A 20,773-nucleotide genomic window follows, 5' to 3' on the forward strand; every position below is an offset into this window, starting at 1 on the left:
GCACCCTGATTCCAGCCACCAGCAGAGGGGGGATTCCTGCCCAATCCCACCCATGGGGACCAGGAAGGAGGAAGCAGCAGCTGACTCTTGGAGCCCAGTTTACTGCATCTGTTAAAAGGGGTAAATGGACATCCCGGCTGCAGGGCTCATCCAGGATCAGATCCCACTCCCAAGGCCAAGGCAGAGATGGCCAACTCAGCCCTGGGGTGGTCCGTGGGCAGACGGGAGGCTCATTTGACACCAGCCTCTATTCTGGCCCGAGCTCTCTGATGCTGCAATCACCCCCAGAGTTCATGGTCAAGGACTGGTGGGTAGGTTAAACCCCTCAGGGGTGTGTCCTTTGCCTGGTGGTCAGTCTTAGAGACTTGGCAGGGAAGGTGGTGGGTTTCTGTCCTGTGCTGGACTCTGGCAAGGTCCAAAGGGAAGCTTCAGAGCGTCTCCGTAGCAACTAGTCTGGTCCTTGTCCTGGCTTGGGGGCCTGCATTCCACACCATCCCTTGCCCGCTGGAGAACCCGTCTTCTGAAGTAACCATGGCAACGCCTTTGTTTCTGAGGTCTGGCCCCGCCTCCCTCCTGACTTTTCTCTCCAGCAGAGGCTGGGAGGCCTCCTCGGTCCCTGCACATCTCCGTGCCAGCTGGCAGTGGGCCCACCAGTGAGTTGGGGCCAGCCCCTGACATGGGGGACGACTGGCTTTCTGGGCCCAGAAATGCAGCCTGGGCCCCACCCCCGCCACAGAGGCCCCATCCACTCACTCATGCCCCCATATTTACGGGGGCACGAGGGTCTGTATGGGGGCCACAGAGGCAGCTAAGGCCTGCCCCTGCCATCAAAGCACCTGTAGTAGTCCCCCTGGGGCAACCTGTGTGTCAGTCCCTCCAACCCTTTCTGGAAATGGGGAAACATGTTCTGAGGAGGGAATGCAGAGGCTCAAGTGAGTCTGGCTTTGTGGAAGAGGTGGCAATGAGCGGGACCTGCAGAATACACCCTATAGACGCTGGTAATTTATTCTTTTGGTTCCACTGCAAACTGGCCTAAGCAGAAAAAAAAATTACAGTAGCTCATATAACCGAAAAGTTTAGGATAGAGCTTGCTTAAGGTTCCGCTGGTTCCAGGTGACCCAGGAGTATTTTCTCTTGCTTTCCTCTGGATTGGCTTCTTTCCCAGGTGCCCCCTCTCCTCATGGTGGCAAGATGCCCACCAGTAGCCCCAGACTGACATCTCTCTGTCACCCAGCCCAGTTCTGGGGAGGTCTGTAGGCAGATGGGAGAGTCATTTGACCTCAGCCTTTCCTTTGGTCTGAGTTCTCTGACTTTGGCCCAGCAGAAGTCCCAGGGCTGACCCTCACTGGCCAGGACAGTGTCACCTGCTCACGCCTGAACCAATCACTGTGACTCGGAGCAGCCAGCCTGGTTAAGTTACTCTACCCACCCCAAACCAGACCCGTGATTCAAATGAGACGAAGGTGGGAGAAACCTGGTTTGCAAAGGAAAATCTGGGTGCTCATAGGCTCAGAGAGGTTAGTTAACTTGCCCAGGGCCACAGACCTGGTAAGGATGCAAGCTCCAGGTCTGACGCCAGAGCTTCTGGGTTTAACCATGGCGTCACTACAGGTCAGTGGGAGCCCCCAAGGGTTTTAAACAGCAGATCGAACAGTCAGGGATGCAGCCGCGCGGGTTTTGTTGAGCAGGGAAGAGCATGCCAAGGAGGAGGGGGAGCGCCCTACAAGATATCTGAGCTGAGGGGGGCAGCTTTGGGAGGACGACTTCCGCCTGCGCTGGTCCAAAGGGGCTGGGAGCAGCGAGCGCAGAGCCAGCAGCCCGCGCCCGGCGGCGCCAGGACCACCTGACTCGGTGTTTGTAAACTCAGCTCGCCCAGCCACGCCCCTTCCTCTCTCCTGTCTGCTCCTCCAGGGTCGATATCTGCATAACCCCGCCTCCCTGATTCGATTGGCCATTGGAGTTGTCACTCCCAAGTGTGGGCGGGACTCCAGAGGGGCGGAGGAAAGTACAGCTCCGGCGACGTGATTAGCATAGTCCCGCCTCCCGGGGCGGCCCTCGGGCCGGGCGCTGATTGGGCGGGCGGAGACCGACGAGGCGGCGCGGGGCGCGGTGAGTGGCGGGCCCCGGCTGTCAGTCGGCAGCGCGGCCGGCCGCACTTCCGCCTCGGTGTCAGTGGGTCGCGGGCCTGCGGGGCGGGGGCGGGGCGGTCAGCGAGCCTCGGCCGGCGCCGGTGGGACCGCGGTCAGGTGAGTGACCCCGGCCCGGCCCGGCCCCCGCGTCGCCGGGGAGCGGCGGCCGGCTTCAGGCAGGCGGGAGGGACGGCGGGCGGGCTTGGGCCGCGGGCGGGCCGGGAGGCCGGGCCGGGCCGGGCCGGGGGGAGCCGGAGCCGGAGCCCCGCGCCCACCGCCCGCCGGCTAGGCCCCGCCGGGCCCCGACCCCCGGCCCGGCCCGGCCCCGATCCCCGGCCCGGCCCAGGCCGCGTCCCGGGCCCGCGGAAACTTGGGAGGAAAGTTGGCGGCCGGCGGCGGGGAGGCGGGATGGCGGGCCCGGGTCCAGGCGGCCGCCGAGACCCCGCGTCGCCGGGCAACTGCGGCCCCGGCCTGCCTGCCCCAGCCTGTGCCCGGAAGTAGGTTTGCGTGACTTCGGAGGCGGGGCGGCCCGCCACCCCTCTGAGCGGTCAGGGGCCGGCGAGGGTGGGCTCGATGGGCGGGGGGGCGTGCGGACCCCTGGCTTCTCCTGTGAGTTTAGGGTCGCCGGCCCGCGTCAGCCGGGAAGAAAGGGCCTGGTGTGAAAAGTCAGTCTCCCACTCGTGGTCCAGCCCCTCCCCTGCCAGAGGTGACCACCTGTGGGTTTATCCCGTCCTGGGAGGGTTTGTGCGGGTGTGCACCCCCCACCCCTGCTTTGTTTTTAATTTGTCAGCCTTAGCTGACTGCGCTGCTGTTAAGAGCTCTTTACCAAACACCTGTGTTGGCCACATCGATGTGTAATCTGATTTTAAAAGGTGCCTTCTTTCTCCACGGGAGTCAGTGTTAGACTTTTGTAACTTTCTAAGCCCAGATCCAGACTGTTGGGTAATCACAAATCACAGAGTCTTCCCACTTGATGCTGGAGGAGAGCCTGGGGTGGGAGGATGCTCCTGGCACTCCTGGGTGGGAGGGTCGCCCCAAGAGCTGTGCTTATGTCCGCGGGGTTTTTATCCTGAACATCTCTGTGGGACAAGCTCTGGACTGGGAGCCAGCCGCCTTTGCATTCGTCCCTTTTCTGGGACTGCCCTTGCGTCTCGAGATGTGGTCCCCCGCAGCTGGGTTCAGCAGACATCTCTGGGATGCCCACTCTGTGCCTGGCTGAGAGCTGCATGGCCTCTCTAACCGCCTGGAGGTGTTGAGCAGACGCAGCTCAAGAGTGGCCGTGTCCTGGGGCCCGGGCAGTGCCCGCCGTGGGTGAAGCGGAGGGCCCTTCCTGCTGTCGGGGGCTGGGCGCGGTTCTGCCTCTCTCCTAGTCTCCATTCTTCCTCCGGGACGTGTCCGGTTACCTGGCAGGGCTGATCAGAGGAGCAGATGAAACGATTGTCTCCAGCAGTCCCGGCGCGTAGTAGGTGCCTCAATGGTTAGTTCCTTTTCCCCTTGCTGAGGACAGGAACCTCATTGGCTGCACTTCCTCCTTGTCCGACAGTGTGTAGCATGGTGGTGTTATTTAAAACGTGACGATGAGTAAATGGATGACTGAATCTCCTTAGTAGGATTTACCTTGCCTGTTTGCCTCAGGTGTCCTGTTAATAACAGCTCTTACCTAAAGTGATGATAGTATGTAACAATTGTTGTTCCAGGACTGCGATAAGTGCATGATATTCACTTTATTCATGTGCTCCTCAAGAACCTGCGAGGCTGGTACTAACATTGTCCTTACTTATTCATGAGGAAGTTGAGGAACAGAGAGGCTAAGTAACTTACTCTGAATCACACAGAAGTGAGTTTTAGAGCAGGGATTTGAGCCAGGCAGTCTGGCTCTGGAGTTCACACCCTTGAACACCTCCCCATACTATCTGTCAACCCAGCATGTTTGTTTACAGTGTCCCCGTAGCATGTTTCTCTAGAACATTGTAATTGTGCTGTGTTACTGTGTGTCAGAACTTTGTTTCTCACAGCATATATAACTAATAGATTTTCATTTTTTGTGAGCACAAGTGTTTATAAAGCCATTTTATTTCTTCTAAAATAAACTAAGTTTCCATCTGGCTATCTGAGATTTTGCCACCTGCCGCCCAGTTCCTTGGCTAGTGGGGACGTCGATGTTCGCTGTGTGAAAAGGGTGAGTTGGAGGAGCAGATGACGATGGATCACAGAGCTTCAAGTACCAGGTTGTACTGTTTTTTTTGAGGAAGATTAGCCCTGAGCTAACATCTGCCATCAGTCATCCTCTTTTTGCTGAGGAAGATTGTCCCTGCTCTAATATGTGTGCCCATCTTCCTCTACTTTATGTGTAGGACACTGCCTCAGCATGGCTTGAAGAGTGGTACCATGTCCGCACCTGGGATCTGAACTGGCGAACCCCGGGCTGCCAAAGTGGAATGTGCGAGCTTAACCCCTGCGCCACTGGGCTGGCCTCTGGGTTGTAGGTTTTTTTTGTTGTTGTTTTGTTGTTTTTTTTTGAGGAAGATTAGCCCTGAGCTAACATCTGCAGCCAGTCCTGCTCTTTTTGCTGAGGAAGACTGGCCCTGAGCTAACATCCCTGCCCATCTTCCTCCATTTTATATGTGGGACGCCTACCACAGCATGGCTTGATATGCGGTGCCATGTCCGCACCCGGGATCCGAACTGGCGAACCCCGGGCTGCTGAAGCGGAACTTGCACACTTACCCCTTGCGCCACCAGGCCGGCCCCCGGGTTGTAGTTTTGAATTCAGTTCTGAGCAAACCTACTGCAGCTGGCTGTGCAGGGCGCTTAGGGCGTCCCTTTCCTCCTCCAGTGCCGTCAGAGGGGTCAGACTCTTGTTTTGTGTAACATTTTGATGAGTGTTATTTTAATGTTTAAAAAGTGCCACTTGACTTTCCTCCTAGTGTCTCTGATCCGTGCTCTCCAGGAAATGCCAGCGAATGAGTCTTGGATGTGTACTTAAAACTTGCTTGACTCTAACAATTTTATTACATTCAGCTTATTACAAAAGTGACATTTCTTTTTTTGGTGGGGGAACTTTTTGAAACATTTTATGCAGTCTTCTCCTGTCTTCACGGCAGGAGTTAGCTGTCTCTTGCAAATGGTTTCTTAGGATTCCTGTGAGAAGCCCAGGCCTCCTTTTCTCCTAGGAGTTTGGCTGTGGCAGACGTAGGGCTTACGTCTTTGAGCAGAAGCGGTGGTGATGATCTTCAAGGTGGCTAAGTGTTCCGCTGAGAAGCTTTCTGAAGGCGGCCTGGCCTGGGAGTTTGTGGGAGAAGCACAGGCTGAGACCATTCAGGTTCTGGCCCTGTCACTCTCGAACTCTGATGGGAGGAAAGTTACTTGTCCGCTCTTGCCTCCAGGGTCTTTGCCTGTAAAATGGGTCATTGTGAGGAGTATATGTGACACTGTGGCGGAGAGTGTCTGGCGCTGTGATAGGTGCTCAGTACACATTCGGTCCCCAACCTGAGAGCATTGAAATTGACCCCAGCTGACGGTGACAGACACACACAAATGCAGTTTAGAGCTAGTGAAGCCAGGGGAACTTGGTTGGACAGATTTGCCTTCTATTGAAATGAGTTACAGTAACGCTTTTAAATTATGACTATTCACGTGATGTTTCGCTCAGTGATGGACCACATATACGACGCTGGTCCCGTAAGGTTGGTACCATCCAGCCTAGGCGTGTAGTAGGCTGTACCATCTAAGTTTGTGGAAGTCACTCTATTGCAGAAACAGGGAGTTTTGGAGACTTTCTCCTGATGTTTGTGTGTCTTTCTCTTTTTGTCAGTGGAACACTCGTGGGCTTTATTTTGAGAAGCAAACTGCGGGCTCGGTGCTGCCTTAGCTCGTCCCTGGCTCTGTAGCCTTGGGGCCTGAAGAATGGGGGGCAGCGGGAAGGGCACACACCTGTTGAGGGCTTACAGAGCCTGGCACTCTCTCCTGGGCATCATGCCCCCATGCCTCCCCGCCTGTTCAGGAAACCCCTGAGTCCCTGGGTGCTGTGCTTCATGTCAGCAGTGGCAGTGGTCTGGGCTGCTCTTGTTTGGGCAGACCTGTCTGACCCCTGAGCTCATGCCTTTACCAGAGGGTCAGGGACCACCAGCCTTGAAAGGTGCCCAGAGAATCGCTTGTTCCAGGCTGGTGCTGGGGGGTTCTTAGGGGAGAGCATGGCGTGAGAACCATCTGTAGGGAAGTCGTGCTGAATCCAGATTCTAGAAAGGATGGTGAGAGCTGAATCCAGATTCTAGAAAGGATGGTGAGAGCTGAATCCAGATTCTAGAAAGGATGGTGAGAGCTGTCAGCCGAGGGAAAGCTGTGTTTTTTCCTAGCAAAGGAAGGCTGATTGGAGGCTGGAGGTGAGAAAAGATCACCCGTAATCTGACACCTCATGCCTCTGAGCTTGGCTGGAAAGTGACTATTGCCTTAAAGCCAGTTTGACTATGATGTCTAAACCGGGAAACTGGAGAGTGAAAAGGAGCACCATGAAGAATGGCAGCAGGGGCAGACGTAAACGGGGCACGGAGTCACCCTGTCGGCCACTGTGAGGGAGGAGAAGCTCCAGAGCCATTCTGCTCCTGTAAGGCGGGCGCCGAGGAGCCTGTGGGAAATGTAACGCGAGAGGGAGCGGGGCAGGGGTGAGGAGGGAGAGGATAGGAGGGCTCCCTGTGCTGGGGATGGGGTCGGCTCCCTTAGCGCTGTAGCTTCTGTCTCTGAGGTAGCATGCTTTGGGTTGAATGCTGGTGCTTGTCAGGGTAGAAGGCTCCTTGATTAACGTCACAGGGTTTCCAAACCTGGCTCCTCTTCAGAAAAACCTGGGAACTTTGTAAAAAGTGCAGGTTTAAGGCCCAGGCTGAGATCTGCCGGATCCGGGCTTCCAGGAGAGGGGCCCAGGGATGTTTGGGTTGCGCGCTCCCGTGATTCCAGTGTGGCTGGTGTGCTTGCCAGCTTTTGAGACCCACTGTGGGGTCATAACCCTGTTTTGGATCAAGGACCTCTTTGAGAACTTAATGAAGAGTCTGAGTCATCTTCCTGGGGACAAATAATGAGCGCAAACAGAATTTTGCAATTTTTTCCTTTCTATTTCTTTTTCTCTTTTTATTGAGGGGAGGATTAGAAATTCGTGAATTTCCCTGACCTTGGTTTAAACACCCACTCCCATTAGTGCCTAGGAAGTATAGTTGGGAGTGACCAGGGCAGACCTGATGATAGATTTCTCAGCAAGTGAAACCGGTTAGGGGCTGAGTAGGTCACACCTGGGCAAGAGATGACGAGGAAGGACCTGGAATGGGAGAGGGAAGCAGGTGAGAGGGCGAGAATGACAAACTGGACTCTGCACAGTGATGGAGATGGCATCTGAAGCATCCTGCCCAACTGCATAGACGCCTCAGGTGGGGCGCTGTGGGGGGGGCAGCAGACCTCCTCCGAGGTGGTGGGGGTGGGGGGACGCCCTGCAGGACGGCAGCAGTCTCCCTTCCCTGCTTGCTGCTCCTCCGCCATCCCCAGTCCTTCATAGGCCACAGGTGCCCCCGTGCCGTCCTGGGCCCTGGGTTCTGCTCGTTGGAGGTGGACGAGCAGCAGGGGGCGGCCCTGCCAATCCCTGCCTTCCCGCTGCTGCTCGCGGCACGCTGCGAGGTGCCTCCCTTGTGGCCGTGGCTGCTGGTGGTTTTCTGTGAGCTTGGGCCATACACAGCACCCTGTCCAGAGCTTTCTCACCCCTTCTCTCAGGCTGCACTTGAACTGCTTTTTGCTGTGTCACAGAATGATGAGGTTGATAAGCGCAGGCATGTTTGTATGGAAGAGCTGACGTGCATCTTGTGTCTGTTTGGAAATACTCTGTGCTGGATTATGAGATCGTGTTCTTCAAAGTGTGTGATATATTTTTGGCACTCACTATTGAATAATCAGTTTGATCAAGTGGAGGCAAGGGACTAGAGGGAGTTTGTCATGGACTGTGGGGCTCTAGGCTCCCACTTGCCGAGGCGTGGCCTGAGTCCCCACAGGAAGTGTGGCTCCACAGTTGCTCCTGGGGCCAGGCTGGTTTACCCTCTGCTGCCTTTCACGGCCACCCTGTTGACTTGGAGAGTGGTAAACAGTCAGCGATTAATGCAGTTGTTTATGTAGCAGGATAGGTTGGTTTATCTTTCTCAAGTCTAGAAGCTTTCTGTTTCTGGTGTGAACTCCTAACGCAAATGCAGTCCTTGTGTGACGACCAGTAAGCTGGCTTGGCTGGTGTGGGTGTAACGCCGGGCCTTCAAGGTCAGGGCTGCCGCCTGCGTGCTGCCGGTTTATTAGGATGAAGAGTTACGAAGTTCTGCATAGTATCAAGTAGCTGATTTTGTGATGCAGCCCAAACTAAGGAAAAGCACGCAGACCTGGAGAAGGAGCCGAGACGCCGTCAGAGCTACGCAGGCGGAAACATGCAGCTTTCTCGTTTTGCCTTCAAGACAGCGCTCTACTGGAACTTCCAGTGCAGCTGGACTTAGCTGTGTTCTGCTCAAGTCTAAGGAACTAGTGTCCCAAAGGTCACTCTCAGTTCCTTTCCATTGTCACTGAGGCACGGAGGTGTCTGCAGACGGCGGGCTGGAGACGGACGGCGAGCACACTGACCTTTCTAGAAGGCTTTGTGGATAGAATAGGACTTGTCTGATTCTGCCACTGAGCTTTTACACTTACAGGAACATTAAGGCTTGATCTTTCCTCACCAATTAGCAAAAACCATGTTTCTGTGAGTACGAGCTGAGAAATCCAAGGTGGTTTTGGAAATAAGAATAAAGAGCAGGCTTGGCCTGACGATCTTGACTGTGTTGCGTGCAGCGGGTTGGTTTTTGGAAGGCAGCTGTGGGTCGGGCCAGCTCTGCTGCTCCCGCCTACGCCTGGATTTGTGAATGGAGACCCGGAACACCTGCCTGCTCTGACTGCTGCCGCCTTTTCGCGTCCTCCTTCTGTTTGGTGGGGCCATCGGAGCTTTCTAGAGCCACCGGGTGGTCAGTGTGCAGGCGCCCTGTGGTGTCTCAGCCCAGCGAGGCCCTGGAATGCCCTGTCCTGGATGGACGCCACCCGCCCCATGCGCTGGTTTAAGTGGAAGGGACGCAGTTAGTTAGCATTATGTAAGAGTGAGCCTTCACCTGCTCTCGCACACTAGCCGCATTCCAGGTGCTGAGGCCTGCGGCCTGTGGCTGCTGTGCTGGACAGGGCCCCGCAGAGCGAGCATTTCTGATGTGGCTGGAGGCTCTGGAGCCTGCCCGGGGTGAACCTTTGTTTCCATTAATTTTTGTTTTTTACAAAAGAAAGAAACTGAGAACAGTGGCATAGTGGGCGTCAGTAGGGCCAGGGTCTTTAGGCGTCCAGGTGACAGGTGGGCTTCCTTTGCAAAGTGAACATCTGAAGACTAAAACGCTAGAAGATCAGTGACCACAAAGGCGTCGTGGCCAGCACAGTGGCTTTGCTGCAGTGGAGACGGGTGAGGTCTCCAGAGGCCCAAGGACTAGGTGGCTCTGGGCCCGCCTCAATCCAGGGTTTTCCTTAGGGTGCGTTAACATCACCGAGCAGCCTTGCCTTTACTGTACCCTATTTATTTTCCCATCTCCGTCCTCTGTTCTTTAATTCCTGGTGGTGGCTAATTGTGTCCATCATGTGTTAAACTTCGCGGCTTTCTCGCTCAGAAGGGACACTTGTTAACCATGCTTGGTGGGCACCCCAGGGAACAGCCCGTGTGCTCTGGTGGCATTTAAGCATCACTGTAGTGTCTTTCCAGGGGTCTGACTGGCCAGCCTTGGAGGATGCGGCCAGGCTGCTCCCTTGCCAGGCTGCTCCTGAGGGAGAGGCCCCGTGGGGACATGACAGTGCTTCAGTTTGCTCTGTCATGGGCCTTAGGCTCACTGCTGTTCTCTGCACTGTGGACGGGCCTTAGGCTCACTGGTGTTCTCTGCACTGTGGACGGGCTTCCTGGATGTGTGTGGCCTTGACCCTAAGGGTTGCAGGGCAGTGCAAGCCTTACAGGTGAACCGTGCTCTTGAAGGGGGTGCTGTGGTGGTGTGCCCGGCATGCCGCAATCACGACACGCCTACTTTGCCGTGTGGCCGCTGCTCTCTCCGTTATGTTTCTGACTTGTTCTTGAAGGAAACCCAATTTTATGCATCCAGTGGCTTGAGCTGGAGTCCAGTTAGTGAAGCTCGCCTCTCAGCTTAGGCCCTCACGAGGTCTGCGGTTCGTCTGGGGACGCCTGCTCTGTGTTCACCCTCTGAGTGTGACCACTTTTGGGGAGGACCAGGCCTCATGGAATCCTTTCCCTGTGGATTTCCCTGGCCAGTTCTTCCTCAGCCCCTGCCTCAGTTTCCAAATCCGTTTCCTTCCCTGAGCCGCTGCCCCTCGTAGCTCTGCAGTTCCCTGATCTCACCTGCCGCGTTGCCTTTCCCTGTGGGAATGAGCTACAGAGTTGATGCTGCATTACTTGGAACTGTCAGGAGGAGAAACATTCTCCAAAGCTGCAGTGTTCGATGGGCTTTTGGGGTCCTTTCTAAGAAAGAATCCTATCTTTGGTAATAATGAGAACTTGACTGTTGCAGCGTAATGCTACTTAAGCTTAGCACCTAGTGCATTTGAGCTCTGTGCATAATTGTTTACTTCTTGTTTGTACTGCTTGCTAACGTAGTTTTTCCAATTCAAAAAACTGTGGTAAAATATACATATCATAAAATTTACCATCTTAACGACTTTTTCTTTTGCTGAGGAAGATTAGCCCTAAGCTAACATCTGTTACCAATCTTCCTCTTTTTTTGCTTGAGGAAGATTAGCTTTGAGGTAATATTTGTGCCAGTCCTCCACTTTATAGGTGGGTCACTCCCACAGCATGGCTGATGAGTGCTGTAGGTCCGTGCTAAGGATCCAGACCCGTGAACTGGGGCCACCAAAGTGGAGTGCACTGAAAACCACTATGCCACAGGGTCAGCCCCCATCTTAACCGTTTTCAAGTATGCAGTTCAGTGTATTAAATACGTTGACAGTGTTGTGCACCCATCACCACCGTCTGCCTCCAGAACTCTTTTCATCTTTCCAAACGGAAACTCTGGCCCCAGTAAACACTAACTCTCCTCTGCCCCAGCCCTGGCACCCACTGTTCTGCTTTCTGTCTCTGTGAATCTGACTTCTCTAGGGACCTCCTGTGAGTGGATTCACACAGCATTTGTCTTTTTGTGACTGGCTTATTTCATGGAGCATACTGTCCTCAAGTTTCATCCATGTTTTAGCAGGTGTCAGAATTTCCTTCCTTTTTAAGGCTGAGTAATGCTCCATCGTATGGATGGACCACATTTGGCTTATCCATTCATCTGTCAGCGGACACTTGGGCTGCTTCCGTGATTCAGCTGTTGTGAATGATGCTGCTGTGAACATGGGTGCACAAATGTCTCTTCAAGATCTTCCTTTCAGTTTTTTTGGGTATATACCCAGAAGTAGAATTGCTGGATCATATGGTGATTCTATTTTTTTTGTTTTGTTTTGTTTTGTTTTTGGAGGAAGATTAGCCCTCAGCTAACTACTGCCAGTCCTCCTCTTTTTGCTGAGGAAGCCTGGCTCTGAGCTAACATCCGTGCCCATCTTCCTCTAGTTTATACGTGGGACGCCTGCCACAGCATGGCTGCCAAGCAATGCCATGTCCGCACCCGGGATCCGAACCAGCGAACCCCGGGCCGCCGAGAAGCGGAACGTGCGAACTTAACCGCTGCGCCACCGGGCCGGCCCCTGGTGATTCTATTTTTAATTTTTAACACCATACTGTTTTCTGCAGTGGCTGCAGCATTTCGCATTCTTATCAACAGTACAGAGGTCCCTGTTTCTCCACATCCTCGCTGATGCTTGTTTGCTTTTTTGATAGGAGCCATCCTAATGGGTGTGAGGTGGTATCTCGTTGTAGCTTTGATTTTCTTTTCCTTGATGATTAATGATGTTGAGCATCTTTTTATGTGCTTATCGGCTATTTGTATATCTTCTTTGGAGAAATGTCTATTCAAGTCTTTTTCCTATTTTTGAATCAGGTTCCTTGTTTTTTTATGTTGTTGAGTTTTAGAAGTTCTCTATATATTCTGGATATTAATCCCATATCAGATGTATGGTTTGCAAATATTTTCTCCCATTCTATGGGTTGCCTTTTTACTCTGTGGATAGTGTGTTTTGAGTTACAAATTTTTAAAATTTTCGTAAAGTCCAGTATGTCTAATTTTTTCTTTTGCTGCCTGTACCTTTGATGATGTATCCAAGAAATAATTGCCAAATTTAGAGTCGTGAGGCATTTGCCCTGTGTTTTCTTCTAAGAGTGTTAGTTTTAGGTCTTACATTTAGGTCCTTGATCCATTTTGAGTTAATTCTTGTAGTAGATGATGTGAGGTAAGGGTCCAACTTCATTTGCATGTGGATGTCCAGTTTTCCCAGCACCATTTGTTGCAAAGATGGTCCTTTGTCCCTTGAGTGATCTTGACATTTTGGTCAAAAATCATTTGACCATATATGCGAGGGTTTGTCCCTGGGCTCTCTCTTCTGTCCATTGGTCTCTGTGTCTTTGTGCCGTCACCACAGTGTTTTCATTCCTGTGGCTTTGTAGTAAGTTTTGAAATCAGGAAGTGTGAGCCCTCCAGCTTAGTTCTCCTTTGTCAAGATTGTTTTGGTTATTCGGGGTCCCTTGAGATTCCATATGAATTTTAGCATGGATTTTTCTATTTGTGCAAAAAACGTCATTGGGATTTTGATAGGGATTGTATTGAATCTGTAGATCGCTTTGGGTAATATTGACATCTTAACAATATTGATCTTCCAATCCATGAACATGGGATGTGTTTCCATTTATTATGTCTTGTTTACTTTCTTTCAGCAGTTTTTAGTTTTCATAGTACAAGTCTCTGACCTCCTTGGTTAATTCCTAGATATTTTATTCTTTTTATTTTTTTTTAAATACTTTTTTGGTGAGGAAGAGTGGCCCTCAGCTAACATCTGTTGTCAGTTATCCTCTTTTTCGTCCTCGAAGCCCCAGCACATAGTTGTATATCCTAGTTGTAAGTCATTCTAGTTCTTCTAGTGGGACGCCACCACAGCGTGGCTTGGGGAGTGGTCTGTAGGTCCGTGCCCAGGATCTGAACCAGCAAATCTTGTGCCACCGAAGCTGAGTGTGGCACACAAACTTAAGCACTCAGCCGTGGAGCTGGCCCTGAGTATTTTATGATTTTTGATGCTATTGTAAATGGAATTGTTTTCAGATTGTTTATTGTGAACGTATAGAAATGCAACTGATTTTTGTTTGTTGAGTTTGTATTCTGCTACCTTGCTGAATTTGTTAGTTCTAACAGTTTTTTTTTGTGGAATCTTTAGGGTTTTCTCTATATAAGATCATATCATCTACAAATATAATTTTACTTCTTTTCCAATTTGGATGCCTTTTCTTTCTTTCTGTCTTTTTTTTTTTTTTTTTTTTTTGCCTAATTACCCTGGCTAGAACTTCCAGTACTATAATGAATAAAATTGATGAAAGTGGGCATCCTTGCCCTGCTCCTGATCTTAGAGCAAATGCTTTCAGTCTTTAACCATTGAGCATGATATTCCCTGTGGGTTTTTCTTTTTTTTTTTTTTTTTTTTTAAAACATTACCCCAAATCTGTGTCTTTTTTTTTTTAAAGATTTTTTTTTTTTTCTTTTTCTCCCCAAAGCCCCCCAGTACATAGTTGTATATTCTTTGTTGTGGGTCCTTCTAGTTGTGGCATGTGGGACGCTGCCTCAGCGTGGTTTGATGAGCAGTGCCATGTCCGCGCCCAGGATTCGAACCAACGAAACACTGGGCCGCCTGCAGCAGAGCGCGCGAACTTAACCACTCGGCCACGGGGCCAGCCCCTCCCTGTGGGTTTTTCATATATGGCTCTTATTATGTTGTGGTAGTGTCCTTCTATTGCTAGTCTGTCAAGTGTTTTTATCATAAAATTGTGTTGAGTTTTGTCACACAATTTTTCTGCATCAATTGAGATGACCTGTGTGTTTTTTTTCCTTCATTCCATTAATGTGATATATTACATTGATTGGTTTTTGTATGTTGAACCATCTTTGCATTCTAGGAATAAATCCCATTTGGTCATGGTGTATAATCCTTTTAATGTGTTGCTGAATGTGTTTTAATGTGTTTGATTTGCTAGTGTTTTGTTGACGGTTTTTGCATCAGCGTTCGTAAGGGATGTTGCTCTGTCGTTTCTTTCCTTGTAGTGTCTTTGTTTAGCCTTGGTGTCAGGATCATGATGGCTTCACAGAATGAGGTAGGAAGTGTTCTCTCCTCTTCAAGTTTTTGGAAAAGTTTGAGAAGAATTGTTGTTAGTTCTTCTTTAAGTGTTTGGTAGAATTCACCAGAGAAACCATCATCAGGTCCTGGGCTTTTCTTTGTCAAGAGGTTTTTTTTATTTTATTTTATTTTTTTTATTAACCATGTTTCTGTGTTGTATTTATTTTATTTATTTTTTCAGTTTTTTTAAATTGAGATCATAATAGTTTATAACGTTGTGAAATTTCACTTGTACATTATTATTTGTCAGTTGCTTTGTGAATGTTCCCCTTTACCCCTCTGCTCACTGTCAACCCCCTTCCCCCTGGTAACCTCTAATCTGTTCTCTTTGTCCATGTGTTTGTTCATCTTCCACATATGAGTGAAATCATATGGTGTTTGTCTTTCTCTGTCTAGCTTATTTCACTTAACAGAATACCCTCAAGGTCCATCCATGTGGTTGTGAATGGGATAATTTTGTCTTTTTTATGGCTGAGTAGTATTCCATTGTATACATATATCACATCTTCTTTTGTCTGTTCATCCGTAGAAGGGCACTTGAGCTGCCTCCACACCTTGGCTATTGTGAATGATGCTGTGATGAACACAGTGGGGCATGAGTCTCTGTGAAGTGCTGATCTCAGGTTCTTTGGATGAATACCCAGTTGTGGGATGATAGCTGGGTCGTATGGTATTTGTATTTTCAGTTTTTTGAGAAATCTCCATACCGTTTTCCATAGTAGCTTCACCAGTTTGCATTCCCACCAGCAGTGGATGAGGGTTCCCTTTTCTCCACATCCTCTCCAATGTTTGTAATTTTTTTGTCTTGTTGATTATAGCCATTCTGACGGGTGTGAGGTGATATTGTTGAGAGGTTTTTGGTTACTGATTCAACCTCCGTACTTGTGTTGGTCTGTTCAGATTTTCTATTTTTTTGTGATTTACTCTTGGGAAGTTTTGTGTTTTAGGAATTTGTTTCATTTCCTCCAGGTTATCCAGTATTTTGATGTACAGATGTGCATAGTACTGTCTCATAATCCTTTTTATTTCTGTGGAATCAGTAGTAATGTCTCCACTTTCATTTTTGATTTTAGTAATTTGAATATTCTCTTTTTTCTTAGTCCATTTAGGTAAAGATTAGTCAATTTTATTGTTCTTTTCAAAGAACTAGCTTTTGGCTTCATTGATTTTTCTCTCTTTTTCTATTCTCTATTTCATTTATCTCTGCTCTATTCTTTATCCCTTCCTTCCTTCTACTAGCTGTGGTATTTGTTTGTTTTCTTTTTCCACTTCCTTAAATTGTAAAGTCAGGTTGTTGATATGAGATCTTTCTTATTTTTTAATGTAAATGTTGGTAGCTATCAATTTCCCGCTTAGCGTGGCTTTCACTGCATCCTGTAAGTTTTGTTATGTTGTGTTTTCATTCATTTCTAAGTGTTTTCTAATTTCCCTTGTGATTTTTTTTGTTGATTGATTGGTTAAGAGCCTATTATTTAATTTCCACAATTTTGTGAATTTTCCAGTTTCACTTCTGTTACTGGTTTCTAACTCATCCCCTTGTGGTCAGAGAAGATGCTTTGTATGACATCTGTCTTTTTAAATCTATTGAGACATAATTTGTGGCCTAACATGTGATCTATCCTGGAGAATGTCCCACGTGCCCTTGAGAAGAACGTATGTGCTGTGGTTGTTGAGTGTGTTCTGTGTGTGTTTGTTAGACCCACTGGTGGTGTGTGTGGTTCGAATCCTCTGTTTCCTTACTTATCTTCTGTCTGCTTGTGGTTTGCTAATGTACTTTTAAATTATTAAATAGAATTTATATTGTTTTGAGCAGTTTAAATTCAGAATTGATATTTAACCTCCAAAGTGGGTTTAGGATTTTCATATTATTAGTGAACTTTTCATACTTTATGAAGATCACATCTAGGCTGCTTTGCCCAGTTTTTATAGAGAAGAGATATAACACACAATTTGACCCTTTAGCAAGTTGACGATGCAGGTTAACCCCCTGGTGCCCAGGCTCTTAGCCAGTCACTTATTCCTAAATGACTAGATCTGTTTTTTTAAAGAAAGATGTAAAGACGGATTTGTAAGACTTGAGTGCAAGTACTCATACAAGTGGTGGGGGGCATTTTGCGTTTTCAGCCAAGGTCCTGGAAGTATGGGATGACTCAGAGTGGGCACCTTAAAGAGAGCTGGATGGGGCTCTTTTCAAGGGAGTGGGCATTTTGTGGGAAACAAGAAGGAACAGTGGGTGTCCTGGGCTGGTGTCCCCCTGAAGAGTCTGGGAGCGAGCATTCACTGCAGCCTCCAGGGGGCTCCTGTAGCGATGGTGCCCTGCTGGGAGGAGGAAACCCCATACGGAGGGAGTAAGCCCCCTGTCTCCCTCACCCCTTCCCTGGGTGGGGCTGGCTCAGCCCCTTGGAGTTGCCCCCGGGACCAAAGGTGGTGGAGAAGGACAGCAAGGGGACAGGAGGCAAGTGACCATGTCCAGCACAAGCTCCATTTTCTGGGTAAAAAAATCTCTAGTTAGAAAAGGGAGCAGTTGACCAGAAAGAGCTAATTAAAAAGAAGAAAAGAAGGCCTTTGCTGAAATACTGTCTTCATGGATTGTTTTCTGATTGCACAATAAAATCTACGTGAAGAAGAGCATGTTCGGGAAATCCTAAATGCTGCCTTTTGGTGGATGCTGTTTGCCACTTGGCCTGTGCATTCCCCCACTGTGGTGGAGTGCTGAACGACGAAGCCTGATGCTCCCTCACTGTCACGGCCTGCTTCCCCAGGAGGGCTGTCCGCACCCGCCCTGCGTGCCCCTCTGAGGGGTGTGTTGGCTGGGCTTGGGCGTGGGCACCTGCTGTCCAGGGTCGGAGATGACTCAGCCCGTGGGCTGACCATGAAGGTGCTGCAGAGCTTCTGGGCAGATGGGGTCCCCGTGTCGGGGAGAGGTCAAGTGGATGGGCAGACATGAGGAAGGACTGAGGACCCGTCCAGGGCTGGGCACTCCTCAACCACATGGGCACCTCCACTGCCGGTGAGCCTGAGGCCCAGCTGTGGCCTAGCTCCAGGGTCACTCCCTTGGGGATCCACCCCCTGAGGCCTGGCACCCGGTGGCTCTTGGCAGATGTTTGCTGAATGAATGAATGAGAGCACTGTTGTTTTGTGTTGATAGTCTGTAGCAGCGGGTAGTTTTTACTTAGTCGAATGAAGAAGATAAAATGCGTGGTGGCTGTTATGGCAGTTTTTTGAGGAATCACCGTGAGATCGTGTTAGATTTGATTATTGAACTTGCAAAATGTGAGCAAGTCTGATGGCTGCTGTGAAAGTGTCGGCGGTGACCTCGTAGAGCGCTTGCGTGGTGTTTGTGGGAAGGGCCTCCCCAGGCGGGGCTCCGGTCCTGAGTGGGGTGGTTGGACCACACCGTCCATGTGGCCGGAGTGCAGCGCTGCTGGTCACATCACTGTCACCATTGTCAGCCAAGCCTGTGTCTTCAGTGTTAGTCCAACGTAACCTCTTAAACCTTCATTTTAAAGACTTTCATACGTTTTGATTGATTGCCTATTAACATTAGGACATTTCTTATGGGTGATAAAGCATATAAAAAGGGAGACCGCCATGGCTTTTAGCACGCCTGTCATTATGGGAGGTTTTAAATGTACAGAAAGCAGACAGAATAGCATAAGGATCCCCTGTGTGCCCAAGCCCAGCTTCAAAAGTTTACCAGCTGACAGCCCGTCTTGTACCAGGAATTACCCTCACCCACTCCTCCCAGCTTATTTTGAAGAAAATCCCAGACATGACGTCATTTCATCCCTGCATATTTCAATGTGTAACTCTAAAAGATAAGACATCTTTTAAAAAATGCTATTATGACACCTATAGCTTTTTTCGTTTTTTTGGTGAGGAAGTTTTGCCCTGAGCTAACATCTGTTGCCAATCTTCCTCATTTTTTTTTTTTTTTTTTTATGGTGAGGAAGTTTCTCCCTGAGCTAACGTCTGTGCTAGTCTTCCTCTATTTTGTATGTGGGATGCCGCCACAGCATGGCTGATGAGTGGAATAGGTCTGTGCCTGGATCTGAACCTGTGAACCTGGGCCACTGAAGTGGAACACATGGAACTTTTAACCACTTAGCCACAAGGCTGTCCCCCACCTATATCTTTTTTGAGGAATAGTTGACATACAATAAATTGCACATATTTAAAGTGTACAATAAGTTTTGACATATATATATACCCGTGAAACTCAATCAAGATATTTAAATATCCCTTCACCTCTCTGTCACTCTCTTTTTTTCTTTCTAATTTATTCGTTGAAGAAACCAGGTTTATCCTGTCTGGATTCCGCTGATTGTCCCCAGAAGTCATTTGACTTATAGTTCACATGACTGTGTGTACCACTCGTGAAACCGCCAGCTCGGCCCGCGTCGTGACTGCTTCCACCTCCCCAGCACTCTTTCTTTTTCTCTCCTTTTGTGATTTATTGGTCGAAGAAACTAGGTTTGTCCTGTAGACTCTCCCAGAGTCCCCATGGTGGAATTTAGCATGTTCCTCTGTTTCTTTTTTTTTTTATAGGAAGATTAGCCCTGAGTTAACGTCTGCTGCCAATCCTCCTCTTTTTGCTGAGGAAGACTGGCCCTGAGCTAACATCTGTGCCCATCTTCCTCTACTTTATATGTGGGACGCCTGCCACAGCATGGCTTGACAAGTGGTGCCATGTTCGCACCCGGGATCCGAACTGGTGAACCCTGGGCCGCCAAAGTGGAACGTGCGAACTTAACTGCTGTGCCGCTGGGCCGGCCCCTGTTCTCTCTTTGTTAAGTTGGTAGTTAAAGCTGGAGGCTGGGCCGGATTTTGCCTTGCTGTTCTTGGCAAGACCGCTTGTGAGGTGGTGGCATGCTCCTCCTCTGGGAGGCACGTGACGTGTCTGGTTCTAGGATGGTGGCAGCCGTTGGGGGTCGTTGCGCAGACGTGGGAGCTCCTCCGTGCGCAGCGATGCTTCCTCACCGACTGCTGGAGTCTTGCTTGAAGTGACACCCCACGCCTCTGCCATTTGGCCGCACAGTGCTGCAGAGAGCCTGCGTGGGAAAGGCAGGATGAAGCCTTCGTGCTTTCCCCTGGTTTACTAGTTTTAAAAGAGTGTGTTGGCATCATCCAGTGGCGAGCAGTTAATTTATTTTTCAGCATCTTTATGAACTTGAGGACTTATATGTTGGGTGTGTGCCCGTCTATTGCAGTTTATTGGTGCTCAGATTGTCCCATTGTTGCAGTGGGAGCTGTGTGGGTTCATCCTGAATCTTTGACATGACTCAGTGGTCATTCTGCTTGTAGAGGGGTCCCAGACCTGATTCAGCCATTTCTCCTCCAGGGAACTCTGGTTCCCTGATGTTGCAGATGGGACCTGTAGTATCAGAGAAGATTTAGAAGTATATAATAACAACTTCTCTGACTTACAAAGGAAAACAAATCATAGACTAGTGAGTGAGACTTTGTATGGGTGTTTCCAGAAGCTGCACAGGTGCCCGGTTCTGCCGGGCTGCTTGGGAAGGTGGGAAAGATAGAGGAAACTCTGCAAGGACCTTTCAGGGAAGGAGGGATGGTATAACCTGATGCCAGTTTGTTTTCTAATTAGAAGCTCATGTCTGCACAGGACAGAGCCCAGACATGAGCCATGTTGGAGGGGTCACCAAGCACCTTACAGCCGTTCTGAGGACAGAGGGCGTGCCCCTCCCTTGGGACCGCCTGCTCCCTCACTGCTCTCAGAACTCGGAGGCGAGCTGGACCCATCTTTCCATTACTAGCACAGTTAAACACAGGACTCTGCTCATTGTCAGAAAAAGTCCAACCTTTTGGGACAAGGCTGACCTTTTGCTTGGCTCTCTTGCCATTTATGAAATACTGCTCTTCGTGATGGGAGAAGTTAATATGCACAAATTCTACTCAGATGTTGAGCTAAAATGGTTTTGAGAGAATCGAAGTCGATTTGAGTCGATGCTGGTGGCAGCCAGCTTATGCGGCAGTCTTAGTGCCGTAGAATTGGAAATGGGCTCAGGTTGATGGGAAACAAACGTTTTCTTGCAATCTTGCGTTTATTTATAACCACTTGTTCTAGCTTCTGATAAAGATTTGCAGTGACCTTTGGCAAAACGTCCTGAGATGTCTTTGAGCCCCTGGTGTGTGAACCACCTCACTGAAGCTAACCTGCCTCTCGAACTGTCCACATGACTTTCCCCAAATTAACCATTTTGTCATTTTCTTATTCAGCTGTAGATAATGATTTTTTAAAATAACTCTTCAAATAATGATTACTTATTGATCTGTTATTCATTGATGGACAT

At 49.6% G+C, this 20,773-nt stretch overlaps 1 protein-coding gene across 11 annotated transcripts in view; it reads left to right on the forward strand.

Annotated features, from left to right (window-relative positions):
* The first annotated feature begins 2,047 nt into the window (after nt 1–2,047).
* LOC106836339 (ADRM1 26S proteasome ubiquitin receptor) overlaps nt 2,048–20,773 on the forward strand; it is a 63,697-nt gene continuing 44,971 nt past the window's right edge. For 4 of the 11 annotated variants that reach the window (XM_070486220.1, XM_070486225.1, XM_044748187.2 and 1 more), the window contains exon 1: nt 2,093–2,246. The gene's annotated coding sequence lies outside the window, so the exon portion shown is untranslated. Of the gene's footprint in view, nt 2,247–2,478; nt 2,627–3,539; nt 3,607–4,224; nt 4,309–20,773 lie in introns of those variants that run through there. The other 7 variants (XM_070486224.1, XM_070486228.1, XM_070486223.1 and 4 more) reach the window with 6 other exon arrangements.

This window comes from Equus asinus, chromosome 15 (genome assembly GCF_041296235.1).
Source record: "Equus asinus isolate D_3611 breed Donkey chromosome 15, EquAss-T2T_v2, whole genome shotgun sequence".
Lineage (NCBI taxonomy): Eukaryota > Metazoa > Chordata > Mammalia > Perissodactyla > Equidae > Equus > Equus asinus.